The sequence below is a fragment of the Rhagoletis zephyria genome, unplaced genomic scaffold (assembly GCF_001687245.7).
Source record: "Rhagoletis zephyria isolate East Lansing unplaced genomic scaffold, Rhagoletis_zephyria_1.1 Rzeph_scaffold_04340, whole genome shotgun sequence".
In the NCBI taxonomy this organism is placed as follows: Eukaryota; Metazoa; Arthropoda; class Insecta; order Diptera; family Tephritidae; genus Rhagoletis; species Rhagoletis zephyria.
Genome location: NW_016161423.1, coordinates 12,831 through 27,790, shown reverse-complemented (window position 1 = coordinate 27,790; position 14,960 = coordinate 12,831). Strand labels below are relative to the sequence as shown.

Below are 14,960 nucleotides of genomic sequence, written 5' to 3'. Positions count from 1 at the left end.
AATGGCTGGTGGGCTAATGCTGCGATCGCCTCCGTCTCGTTAAAACCCTGGCAGGTCTTCAAGTACGTTCAATACACGTCGCCATTTAGTTGGCCGCACAGGTCCAGTTGAGATTTACTCCTGGTTTTGCGCTGTCTTGGCTCTGAACACAATATCCCATAAGGACTTGTGTCAACCCTCGCGATGGCCTGCTCCTTTGAGAGAAGGGAACTTCGGGACACTTAAAAGCGACTGTGCTACGTGTGGAGATAGCGGCTTGAAGCGGAGACCCAATTGACTGAAAATGATTAAAACAAAACCAATAAACGAAACGAACGTCGATGATACGGAGGAAGAATGCAGCGCATTCAGGAAGAGCAGTAGAGTCGTGCGCTCCCCGCCACAAACTCCTCTGCAGGCAAATTCCGGCACCACGAGCACGGAGAAAGCCGCCGGCGTGGCGCAGAAGGCTACACCTTGCCAAACGGCAACTCCCGGCAGCCGGGATAGTCGTCTTCAAACGCCGGCTGCTGCAAACAGCGACAAGCATGTCACCGCAAGCTTGGGAACTTGCGAAGGCAATGAAGATGAGCAATTGGCCCAGATTCGGCTCGTCCTGAAGAAGATGCAGAGCGCTGTGTCTAAGCAAAAGAATGTGTCCATGGACATAAAAACAGGTATGGCCCAAATCGAGGAGAGCTTGAATATATTAAGCTACCTCCGAGAGCAGCGCCGAAAGGGGTCCACCCTTTCCGAGCTGCGGAAGGCTGGCCCTGCCTCGCAAAAGAGAGGTCGAACTCGATCCGACCCCCCTACAGGCGAGCCGCAAAAGAAAAAAATACTACTACTAATAATAATAATAGTAGTAAAAACATTATTATTAATAATCCTAATAATAATGGCAATAATAACAACAATGCACAGAAAACCGTACCAGACAATCAATGGAAAACGGTTGGAAAAAGCAGAAAGCCCAAGCCAGGGCCAGCGCCAGGTGAACCCTTGGTCAATAAGGGCGAGGCGACCAGCCGCAAAAAAAAGAAGAGGGTGAGAAAAAAGAAGAGTCTCGCCAAATTAATAATTAAGCCAGCTGAAGGCAAAACCTATGCAGAGGTGCTGGGAACGATACGCGGTAAGCTCCAACCCGAGAAGACGGAGACCGTAATTCGATCTGTTCGGAAAACCCGCGAAGGCGGCGTGCTCATCGAAATGGAGCGCTGTGGCAACCACACAGCATTTAAGGAAAATGTGTGCACTGCCATTGGCCAGCTTGGAGACGCCCGTATTCTCACTAGACGTTTACGTCTAGAAGTTCTGGGCATGGACTGCCTAACCACGGCCCCAGAAGTGGAGAACGCTATACGCGGGGAGTTAGGAGACAAGATGAATGGCCAACTTCGCGTCTCTCTCCTCGCTGTAAACTCGCGAGAACAAAGAATGGCCGTGGTGGAAATCGATGAACTGCCAGGCCGGACTCTTATTGAAAAGGGGAAGCTGCGAGTAGGTTGGATTATCTGCCGCGTCCGAGAGCGCGCGGATGTCCAAAGGTGTTTCCGCTGTCTGGGGTATGGCCACAAAAAGGCGGCATGCAAAGGCCCAGACAGAAGCAGTTCATGCTGGAAATGTGGTCAGCAGGGCCACATAGCCTCTGCGTGTAAAGAAAGCCCAAGCTGCTACCTGTGCTCGGCAGGAGATGGACAGAAAAATTCCCATCACCTGCCCGGGTCGGGAGCGTGCAAGGCCTTCAGGGATGCCCTTGCTGAGGCTAAGACAAAGCTTGGGAGAATATGATTAAATTTATACAAGGCAATATGAACAGGAGTAGGGTAGCTGATGACATGCATATACAAATAAACACATTGCACAAACGCTCATACTTCTATTTGACACCAAAGCTACACTGTTTACATGTAAAGGCCTGTATGCAGCTCTCAACAAAAGCAAAAACTCCATATAAAATGACGTACAAGAAATGGCTAAAAAATTTTCTTGAGGCAAATTTCCTTAAGGCAGTACGCAGTTCTTAAGGAATTTGCTACGCTTTCTACTACGGGTTTCTAAAAATTTTTGTGAAAAAAGAGCACGAGGCAACCCAGGTTTGCAACAGAAATATATGCCCGTTCCATTATTTCTTGAGGTGAGGAAACAGGCTATGAAGTATCAAAAATGTCAAAATTCCTTTGACACACACACGAAATAATGGCAAATTTTTCTTGACCGTTTTCTTGAGAGCTGCATACCGGGCAAAAATATGCAAAGAAGCAACACGGTGCCACTGCTAAGGGAGCGGTGCGAGAGAGACAACTGTCAGTTTATCGAACCTTGTGTTATTGAATCATGCGTAGTTATATAGCTAAGTCTAACATAAATTTGGCTACTTTTAGTGGAGAAAAGTTAGCACTTGTTGGTGTAGTTAACACTAATATAATTTTTGAGAATAAAAGGCTGTTTCACATTGTTAATATTAAATGCAAAAATGTAATTGGTCTAGCAACAGCAATTGACTTAAATTTGATTAAAAATGTAAATACGATTTCTTGTAAAGTTATTGATGAACATGCACATCTATTCAAGGGTTTAGGCCTTTTAAAAAATAAGTGTAGCTTAAAGTTAAAGTATATAATGAGCCAGTTATCGATCCCCCAAGCAAAATACCATACACTTTGCACAAAGAATTAAAAGAGGAGTTGGAAAGGATGGTCAATTTAGAAGTGATCGTATATGAAAGTGAACTTACCGAGTGGGTCAATTCAATTGTGTTGGTGAAAAAATCAAATGGAAAATCAGGGTTATGCCCTGACCCGCGAAATTTAAACAAAGCTATTCTCAGACCACACTTTCCTTTTCCTAACATTGATGAATGTGGGCAAAATTAACAGATGCTAAGTTTTCCTGTTCGTTGGATGCTAACTGTGGATTTTGGATGATCCCGTTGGACGAAAAATCTTCAAGGTTGTGCACATTTAATACGCCTTTCGGTCGGTATTGGTTTTTAAGACTTCCTTTTGGCATAAGTGCAGCACCGGAAATATTTCACTCTGAAATGGTCAAACTGTTAGCAGACATTGATGGCCTAGTTATTTATATTGATGATTTTTTGATTTATACGTCAAGCATCGATGAACACGACAGAATTTTGGACAAAGTCTTAGAAAGAAACTATTCAGAACGAAAAATGACACTGAAGATGGCACAACGCCGAAACCGGTTTGTCTCCAAACCAAATTTGACAAGGGATGACGGAAAATCGTTCCACATTACATCTTAGAAAGAGCTAGAAAAGTAGGGGTTAAATTTAATAGAGAAAAATCTCAAATTTTTAAACAAAAAATAAAATTTATTTGTCACGTTTTCGATAAGAATGGGCCATTCCTGATTTTAATAAAGTACAAGCTATAATGGAAACGCCAGCTCCGAAGAATGTGTCGGAATTACAAAGATTAGTAGGGATAGCCAATTATTTAGGAGCGTTTATAAACAATTTGTCGAAGAAAAATAAGCATTTGAGGGATTTACTAAAAAACGATGTAGTCTGGCATTGGAATGAAATACAAGAATAAGAATTTAATAATTTGAAAAGTGAGTTGTCTAATGCCCCAGTTCTGACATAATTTGATACTAACAAGAAAATTACTTTATCAGCTGATGCAGTAGGGGCTGCAATAATGCACGAAGAGCAACCAATTGCGTATGCTTCAGCATCACTAACTCAATGCCAGATTAATTACGCACAAATTGAAAAAGAGTTTTTAGCGATATTATTTGGGTGTATAAGATTCCATCAGTATATTTACGGACAAAAAGTTTCGGTAGAAACCGATCATAAGCCGCTGGTGTCATCATTTAAAAAGCCGCTGTACAAGATACCTGCGCGTCTTCAACGATTTATGTTTAGATTCTAGGTGTACGATTTAGAAGTAGAGTACAAACCAGGTAAATACCTTTTTATATCTGATACTCTTTCTAGGGCCTCTTTAAAAGAAAATGCATTGAGCGAGTTTGATGAAGATTTAACCCTTCACTGTGATTTGCTAATAAAACAAATCCATATATCGACTAGCGAAATTGATAAAATTAAAAGTTTCTCTAAAGCAGACCAAATTTTTCAAAAAAACTCTTGAATACATTAAAAATGGATGGCCGCATGAGAAAAAGCTTGTAGACAAACAAGTACAGCCGTATTACAAGATAAGAGATGAGTTAAGTGTCTTTGATAATGTTCTTTTCAAGAATAATCAGATGGTAATTCATAGTATTTTACGAAACGATAAACTAAAAAACTTATATTAAAGTCACATGGGAGTACAACGTACTCAAAGCCTTGCAAGACAATACATTTATTGGCCAAATTTAAACAATGGCATTTATAACATGATTTCTAATTGTGAAGTCTACATGAAGAACCAGAATTCTAACCCTAAAGAAGAATTATTGCCTCAAGAAGTTATAAACATACTATGGTTTAAAGTAGGTTGTAATGTCTTCGAACTAACAAGAATAAAGACTTGTTACTTGTTGACTATTATTCAAAATATCCCGGAATTGAATTATTAAACAACAATGGATTTAGTGATTCCAAAATCAAAACCAGATTGAAATCAATATTTGCATGACATGGTATATCACAGACTTTGATCTCAAATAATGGACCGCCCTATAATTCCAAAGAATTTCAAGCATTTTTTAAAGAATGGGGCATTAAGCATCAAACTGCTAGTCCATACATTGCCAGGTCTAACGGGTTAGCAGAGCGAACCATACAGACCATTGAGAAAGTTCTGATAAAGTCCCATGAAAGTAAAAGAGATCCTTATGTTGCTTTACTTAATTTTTGCCAAGTCTGCAGAATTACTTATGTCGAAGAAGCTTAAAACAAAAATACCTGCAATTCTAAAAAATCTTAAACCAAAAGTGATTGATGAAAGCAAGTATAAAGAAAAACGTAAAGCACAAAACATAAAAGCAGCAAACAATTACAATCTGCGAGCTAGAAATTTAAAACCTGTTTATAGAGGAAACATAAGGTTTAAAAGAAATCCAAGTTCGGTTTGGTTTCCTGGTGTCATTTTGAATAAGTGTGAAAAGCCTCGATCGTATATCGTTCAGGATTCTGAAGGAGAATTATATCGAAGAAACCGTCAGCATTTACTTAAGATACCGGAAACGAAATCGAGCTTGGAAATACAAAATGAAGACGAGAAACAGAAAAAAGAAGATCTTGATAAAAACATAGTAAGGTAAAATCGTTCTCTCAATTCGTCGGCCATGATTTTTTTTTTGAAGTTTGCCAACATTTTAAAATCATAGAAAAGTGAGAGTAAAAAAAGGAATTGTTCAAAAATTGTGGTGGTTTGAGATTGAAAATGAGAAAGTGTGTGCGAGTTTGTGTCTAAAATTTTAAAATTAAATTGCATGCAAACGTCAAGAATTTGAAAAATTCCTCTCAGCGGTTCTTCCTACTTTTTTTTATCATATATACTATTTAAAAAAAAGACAAATACATTACAAAAAAGGAAGAACAGTTATTCATCCTTTACGACTACAATATGAATGAATTTTAAAACAAAAGGGGAGATGTTGTGATAAATTAACATTATTACTCTCATTGCTTGTTATTATTACTATATATAATTACCTTAATGTAATCATACCATTACCACTTTACTAATATACTACTATTATATACCACATTGTTCTAATCTAATATCAGTCTGAAGCTATGCAACTCTGTTATTGAATAGATACATAGAGGGCAGTAATAAAGTTACTCTGACATAGAACACAACAATAGTAAATCTTCAACCTGTAACGACAGCCGATCTAATATGAATGCATATATATTTACATATATACCGGTAAATACATTTATGTATGTATATGTATGAAAATGTGTTTATATATACATATTCTAAGCAAAAAAAGGCACTCTTTTCGAATTACCCCATAAGAGCTACGGTGAAATTCTCTTGACAACAAAAGAACTTCGATGTAAACAAAATAAAACTATCCACTCATAACCGTATTGAAAGTCCAAAGTCAAAATAGCGGGTGCAATGCAACATGTTGGATGTCGTGCTTTGGCTGGAGCGATCTTGCTATTGGCTGAACTGGGCGCGTGTGGATGTGTGTCAGTGTAAACAAAAGGATAACTGAAGAATCACCGTAACAAAACAAAGGCTGAGAAAAATGTTTAAATAGCTAGCAGAAGCCTGAAGCGTGATTCTTTGGTGAAAGTAAATATCGAAAGCCTGAGCTGCGCTAACGCGAATAGTTTTACCCGTCCACACTGATTAGTCAAAGTTTTATTAAAAATTAAAAAATATTAAAAATTAAAAACAAAAAATATACAGAGGGTTTTAGCGACCTTTCTACTTATAATTTAGCCGGCTCGAGGTCAATTTAAAATTTTTTTTTTGAAAACACAAGTTCTTTTGGTGTTTGTTTCCCATATATTTCGATTACGCTTCGGTAACCGTCCTCAGGACAACTATTGACAAACATGTAAAACATAAAATATACGTAAATACAAATTCCAAAACAATAATTAAAAACAAAGTGCATGCATACATTAATTTACTCGTCTGCACTGTTTGACGTGGAGTTTGGTACTGTGGATTTGTTTGTAAGCAAGTGTCTGTAAAAGTGGGCGCAGTTTTCAGTGTCCGTTTTGTAGTTCAGTCCAAGGCGCATCAATTCCATACACATATACGTAAATGTATACCCTGCAAACAAATGCTCCCGAAATCTTTAAGAGTATCGGAAATTTGTTATGATTCTTTTAGGAATGTTTAAAGAAAAACATATGAAGCGGTTGACAAGAACTAGTAAAGAAATTTCTGTACGATTTCTTAAAGAAAATTCTTAAAAAAAATTGTGAAACCTTTCAGAATTCTATCCTATCTAATCCTGGTATGCAGGGTATACATATATATACGAATATGAATAGATAAGGAAGACGTTGATGACACAAGTTCATACCAACGGTAAATGTTGTTTTTGTACGATTGCTACAACCTGTAGTTATTGAATCATGAGTTCAGTCTTATGTTTGCCGGTGTCAGGGTTGCCGTTTTGGGCTTTTTCTACCGAAACTGGTAGGTTTTTTTCTCGTTGGTAGGATGGTAGGACACTTAAAATTTTGGTAGGTTTCTTTCTCATAAAACAGAAAACATCCCTGGTTTGTTGTAGTGTGTCACTTTGTCAGCTCTGTGGGTAGGCTTGCCAAATTGGGACAATATCAGTTGTACCCTCATTCTGTTTCTTGGATGGGTCCAACTGTTTGCCAAATACCTTAAAAAACTCGTTGCTTACTGGCATAAGGCGGACCTCCATAGCATGCGCTTGCATCGATACACTGAGAAAAAAACGCGTTGTAAGAATAAAAAAATTTTATTTGATTACCGTTTAAAAATGTTGGTTTTTAAATCAAGTGAAAAGTCTTAACAAAATGGATTTTTTCATTATACATACACTACGTATAATGGAAATATTCAAATCAAATACACCCGTATTAAAATGAATCATTTTCACTGCACGGATATGCATACAAAGCATACAAAGCGATGACAACACATACATACATATGTACATACATACATATGTACATACATACATATGTACATACAACGTACGACATAATGCACTAATCGCGCGCTGTGATGTTGATTCAAACTCAACATTTGAAAACACATTTACATGCATGGCTGTAGCCGAGTGTGCAAAGACGCTTGATACAATTGGTTGCTACCATCAGACGGATTAAAAAAATTTAATTTTTTTCTTCTTAATTATAATTTCGTACAACGAAAAAGCATCTGTGCAATTCACAACGACATATTTTATAACGTACATACTCAAATTTAAAAAGAGTTGGGTTGGTGCTCTTTCATATGCGTATTTTTTTAAATTTAGCACGTTTTTTTAATTCTAAAATTTTTTTTTCCTCAGTGTAACTTAAAGTTGTGATACCCAATGGCTAGAGGAATAATGGAATAAACATTTTTTTATCGTGAAGATAAATGATCATATAATATAGGAAAACTATAGCGAAGTCGGCCGCTGTGGTGTAGTGGTAAGCAATGCGCGCTTCCACTACGCAACGCCTGGGTTCAAACCCTGGTCAAAGAAACATCGCAAAAAATATAGAAAAAAGGTTTTTTCTTAACAGCGGTCGTCCCTCGGCAGGCAATAGCAACCCTCCGTGTGTATTTCTGCCATGAAAAACAGCTTCTCATAAAAATTCAATCGCCGTTCGGAGTCGGCGTAAAACTGTAGGTCCCTCCGGTTTGTCTGACAACATCAAGGCGCACGCCACAAATCGGAGAAGAAGCTCGGCCAAACACTAACATATGTGTAAGCGCCAATCTATTATTATTATTATTATTATAAAGAAGTTACAACAACAATAACTTAGCCCTCAAAATACCGTTCAAAATGTCACTTTTTTAATTTTGGATTTTGGCTCCCATTCCACTAGAAAACACTATATTTAATACACCATTAGTACTGCTTCTGAACGATTTTTCTTTATTTTATCTTAAGACCCGATTCTTGGGACATTGGATGCTGTACCCGAGTGGCCAGATTGGAAAAAGAAAAGCTACCTTTAAACTCTAATAACTCGTAAACTNTCTTTATTTTATCTTAAGACTCGATTCTTGGGACATTGGATGCTGTACCCGAGTGGCCAGATTGGAAAAAGAAAAGCTACCTTTAAACTCTAATAACTCGTAAACTATCAGCTTTCACAAAAAAATGTATATAATAAAATGGATACACTGGTCAATATCTATACGAAAGTGCAGCATTTAACCCTTTAATGCAGAATCTGTCATATATGAAACGCTTTTTAACCCTTTCAAGGTAGAGGCAAAATGGTTCTCAATATGTTTTAAACGTACTTTTTCTTTATTTTTATTTTATTTTTATTTTTAATATTTTTATTATTTTATTTTATTTTTTTTTTTATATTTTTTTATTATTATTTTACTATGGAAAAATTTTCTACGATTATTATCTACTTTTTCCTCTGCCTTGAAAGGGTTAAAAAGCATTTCATATATGACAGACTCTGCATTAAAGGGTTAAATGCTGCATTCCATTATCTCTTTTCTAAGCGAAAATCTACGATTTTGAAAAAAAACTCGCGTTTTGCCTATAGTGCGTCGCCTGTGGGCATTCTTTCATATATGTATGTATGTGCCATTTCTACCGTTATATATTTTTTGTCTACTCGGTTATTCCCTGGGGAATTCATGCTTTATTTAAATTTAATAAATTAAATTACTACACCATTTGAATTAATTAGTTTGTAGTCCAGTATTGTTTTGTAGAAGTTTCGTTAGTATACACTTCAGTTTTTACACATTGAATATATCTGCATATTTATATATTTACGCGTATCTATTTACATTTATTTATGTACAAGTCTACAAAATCTTATTACTTATAAAGCGATTTTTAATCTTCGTTGCTTAACACACATTTTTTCAATTACTTCTTGTGTTGTAATCGGCACATCATTATGTACCGCTAACATCGTTAAACCATTCAGCCGCTCCTTAATTGTATAAAAAGAAGGGACAAATAAGATAGCATATTCAACAATTGAGTAGTCCACTAGCAAAGTGCGCTATGTAAATTTTTTTTTAGATTTTTAGTTTTTGGTGGGTTTCATGTTCACTAACAGCAGAGTGAAAAATTTTTCTATATTCTGAAATAAATAGCATGCAATGTTAACTACTCTTGCAAAAGTCGCAATAATACTTATTTATCCACTTTCAAAAGTCTCCTCTTGAACTTAGAAAACTGCAAGAAAACGTGGTAGTTTTGGTGCCTAGTGGAAGAGGTCACAAAAAAGAAGCAAACCAATCTTCCTAGAGGAGAGAACGCGAAAAGCTAAAAAAAAGCTAGCTATGTAAAAGTTACTGTTTCAAAACTTGCAATATTAAATTTTTAAATATAAAATTTGCAAATCTACCATACTGCAATTTTATTTTTTTAATGGTATTAGGCTCTTCTTTATCCAAATTTTCAGGTAATAAAAAAAGATACAGTTCGGATGTTACTTGTTGTCGTAGACGTTTTTTTTAAATTTATGGTTAACTTTTATAAAATCACATAACGCTGTTTGCAAGTGGACTACTCATATATTCATTAAGAGATAATTTGCCATCCGTCTGAAATAAAGGATATCAGAAGGATAAAATAGTATTGTGTTATTAATTCAAAAGTAAATAATTGTAGTTCAATGACGAAGGGGGGATTTATTCCCCCCTGGCTACGCCACTGTTTCCAGTATATCGGAGGATCTGAAAGTTTTTAACCGCGCGCTGATTTTTCCCCCAGCCCGACGGCTAGACCCGGCCATTTGTCAAGCCTAACAGTGAAGCTTATTTTTACCAGACTTATTTGTGTACACATATATACTTCATAATAAACATATGTATGCAAATGAGTGATGTTTAAAAATTCTACGTCGGAATTTCATTTTCTGCTACGGTTTTCCACGTCATTTACTCCGAAGGCTTTATTAAAACCATGATACAAAAAAGAAGGTAGTTTCATTGTCACTTTTCGGGCGCCATATTAACTACCTGACAATTAAGCAGATTGTGACATTTCGTGCTGCCATACCTAGTTCTCAATAATCATTTATTTATTGTAAAAAAAAACACATGTACAAAATTAAAAGGAAATTTGTCATCGATACGCGCAATAACGAAAATTGAAATTCATGAAGTGATAAATATTATAGTTATGGAGGAACTCTCAATTGAAGTGGCGCTAAGAGTCTGGAAGTAAGTAGTGCGTTAAGTGCAGCTTGGCCGTCAAGTAAACTCCTTCCGCTCCACCTATTTTCCGCCACGTAGTCCATATCCTTGAGGATTGCAAATACCTCAGCCTGGAAGACCGAAGCATACTTGCCAAGAGAAAAGTTAATTTTATCCCCATTAACTCCGATAAAGACCTCAACATTATGGAATCTCTTCAACAAAGGTAATGGTGACGTACTATCCTATAGCATTGAAAAGACACAAGTGCTCAAATCTCTGCCGCCAGCAATTTCCGCATCGCCGCACTCAGTGTTATACCAGCATCCGTTTCTTTTTAGTCTGCAGGTGGTCTTTAAGGCTCCCCCACGTATGAAGGCACAAAGTGACGGTAAGTGCATCAAGAGCAACGCCACTTGTTGTAGAGAAATCTTTCGTACCGCAAACGGCAGTAATTCTTTGAAGTTTTGCAAGCAGACTTCCCACGCTCTTGATTGAGAATCTGCTCCACCATACCACTGCCGCATAGCTGATCATAGAGGTATAAATCCAGAGGATTCCCTATAGAGCACACCCCACGTTTTACTAAAGACCAGTTTACATTGCCAAAATGCTGCCCATTCTTTAGAGGTTTTGTGTTCCTCTTTAGATTTCCACTATAACTTTGTATCCAGTGTTACTTATAGATACTTCACTTCCGGAGAATTCTGAATTGTGACTCCTTTCATTGTAAGCGCAATGCGGCCATTCAACCTTCTCTGAATCCTGGTTTCGGACTATGCTTTAATGACGAAATATCTAACATTACATCTTCTTCGGGCTATTTAACAAAAAAAATAAGAGTTTTGTTATGTAAATTTATTTATTTTGTTTAAAATAAAATAAAAAGCAGCTTTTTAACAAATAAATATTTCAAAACTAGATTTTATTTTATTTCTTCATCTCTGTACATCGAATAATTCAAAGTATCAAAGTATCTTTTAAACGCTTGAGAAAAACGTTCAAATTTGATTATCGAACACATCATTTTACTATTGTTTGTATGTAAATTTTACTCCCAATTATTTAAAAGAAAATCTCCCGTATCAAAAAATTCAATGTGGCAAAGCTATGCTTAATGTTTACTTCTGGAGGAATGTCAAAAATCAGCTTTGTAATAAAAAAATAGTAGTAATGAAACTACCTTCTTTTTTGTATTATGATATAAGCTATGCGAAATGTTTGCCGTCGTATACAGCCCATTGCTGTATTGATCATCATCGATTTTGGGTGTTTAGAATTAAAATTGATGATTTGTCCTGATGATGTTGGTTTCTTATACCACCTTAACATTAATTGGTTTTCTTGTCTGATTATTACGGAGTCTAAATAATTCTATTGTGAATTTTTTATTCCTGTGAAAAGAATTCGGTGCGTCAAGTGTGTTTTGAACCTCATTTTCATTTATTATGGGAAATAAATCATCCACATATTTCGCTAGTAATCTTGGTGGTCGTCCTAATTTTTTAATCGTATTATCCAACAACTTTTGCATTATAATTACGGTGACCACCCTTCCTTTATTTTAAAGGACAGCCCTTTATTTTAACCCCCTGTCCTTTATAACTTTTTTCAAAATAATTATTTCTTGAACTGTCCTTTAAATCAGCTCTGCATTTTTGAGACGTAAATTTTTAAACACAGAATANTTCTCCTGTTCCAGTTAATAAATATTGCATAACAAAGACTAGTTGAAAACAATTGTATGGTTCTCCCAAAACGAAAGAATCACAAACAAAAAAAATGTTATAAAAAAATGTTCACCAAAATATTTTTTTTTAATAAAAATTGGTTAAAAAATGAAGACTCCGGTGAATTATGAACATTAAATTCCAATTTTGAGCCACTGTGTCTTGGCTTCGGCGTCCAGTATGAATTATGGTAAACGCATTTTGGCAGCAAAGGATGGCGAAGTCCTGGAAAATGATTTGGCTTCATTTTTCGGAATCGGTTAATTAACTGGTAAATATCTGATTTAAATTACGATATGGGTAAGGTACTTTTATCATACAAGTTGTATGTACGTATTCCCAACTCATTTTGAAAAAAATGTCTTTTATTTTACGTTGGTTAATATGGTCACCGTAATTATAATATCTGCAATGACAGGTGAGGCAGGGGATCCCATTGGCATTCCTTTTAACTGGGTATATATCGTGTCGTTAAATTTAAAGTACCTATTTTCTTGAATACAAAATTTTACTATTTCCATAAAAAATTGTTTTGGTATCCTTGTGTGTTCTTTTATTATTGTCCATTTTTCTTGTATTACGTCAAGTGCTAGTTGTATCGGTATGCTGGAAAAAAGTGAGACCACATCGAAAGAAATTAGTTTTTCATCGTCACAAGTGTAAGTGTTGTTTGTCCTTTGCTTGAAATCCAGCGTATTCTTGATATTATATACTGAGTTTACCGTTACGTTTTTTAAAATATTTACAGTATATTTACATAGACCATATGATGGCGATCCACTGGATGAGCAAATGGGTCTAAGCGGTGTTCCTTCTTTGTGTGTCCTAGGGAGCCCATAAATTCTTGGAGGTAACGCGGTGGTTGAGGTGAGCTTATTCCGTTCGGCTTTTGACATAATTTCCATTTTAAAAAGTTTTTCGACTAAAATATTATTTTTATTTTGTAGTCTCGATGTGGGATCCTGTCTTTGTATTCTATACGTAGTTAAGTCACATAATATATCTGACATTTTACTGTTGTAGTCATTTATTTCCATTGCTACCGTTTTGTTTCCTTTGTGAGATGTTAAAATTCGAATGTTGTCATTTTTTCTCCTTCCACGTCCGTTCCACTGTTTCTGTAATTGCACACTCTATTGCACTTTGCTTATTTGTTGTTTTGTGGTCTTCTTTTAGCAATGATAATTTGGAAGGCGCCTCTTCTTGTTGCTCTTTGTCCTTAAGAGTTTGTATCAGATCTTCTCCATCCGCGATGTACTGAAAAAGAGGGAGTCTTGTGTTCTCAATTGGCAACCCGAACTTTGGACTTTCGTTTTATTTACAAACCAATCTTCATGCTTGTTGTTGTCGATAAAGATATTATTTCGTTTGTTCCGCAACTTCTCATATCTAAATTCTTGTCGCTTTTTCGGTGTTGTTGTAAGCTTATCTGCAACGTTTTGCTCACCCTCCATGACTTCTTTTAAGTCATCTGCGCTCAGCTGTTTCTTTAGTTTTGTTGCCATTTCTTCCATCTTCTGTTTTTGTTTTCTTAATATGTTGTGTTTATGTTTGATCAGTAGACTTTATGTTTTTATGTGGTAGTAATGTCTGGCTAAAGTTCTGTCTATTTCAGGATGTGTTTCACAGTCAAATACAAATAATTTCTATCATCTAGTAGAATTTTTCATAAAGTTAGGAATTAATTTTGATTTTCTGCATTTTAAAAGAAATTTGATGTTAGAATAAGTTTTACCAGCTTTTTGGATGCAGATTGAAATTTGTTTATTACTACTTTAGAGTTGTCATAATTGTTCTTTATTTTCGCATATCCTATTTTTGTTGTTGTATGCTAGTATTTTGCCGGCTGAGGTCAGTTTTAAAAAAGTTTTTATGAAAACACAAGTTTTTTTGGTGTTTAAAATCCAGCGTATTCTTGATATTATATACTGAGTTTACCGTTACGTTTTTTAAAATATTTACATTATTTTACAATACTGCTACAATATAGATAAAATAAAATAGCCCAAAAATATCCGAATTGGAAAAGAGTAATGTTATTTATAAAATCCCTTGTACAGGTATAAACAACGAGTCATGTAACAGCATATATGTAGAAACCACAAAATCAAAATTAAAAACTAGATTAGCACAACACAAATCGGTGTTGAAACAATGTCACCTTACAAACATCAAAAAAACAGCACTCATCGCCCACTGTGCAGCTAGCGGCCACTCACCGAATTTCAACGACGCTGCGATTCTACAACAAGAACAACACTACAATAAGCGCTTTACCTTAGAAATGTTACATATAATAAACGCACCGGCAAACATAAGATTGAACCATGATTCAATAATACAAGGTTAGATAATTATTGACAGCTGCGGTTTGACACTCCCTTACAAAAGGTTGCATTTACGAAGGACAGAGAAAGGGCAAGAATGCAATCCCTTGTTTCGAAAATGGTAGTAGAAAAGTACGCAAAGTAGGCAATTA

At 35.9% G+C, this 14,960-nt stretch overlaps 1 pseudogene; it reads right to left on the bottom strand.

The window, feature by feature from the left end:
• Positions 1-7,179: 7,179 nt before the first annotated feature.
• Positions 7,180-13,986, bottom strand: LOC108370597 (uncharacterized; annotated as a pseudogene).
• Between the last annotated feature and the right edge of the window lie 974 nt (positions 13,987-14,960).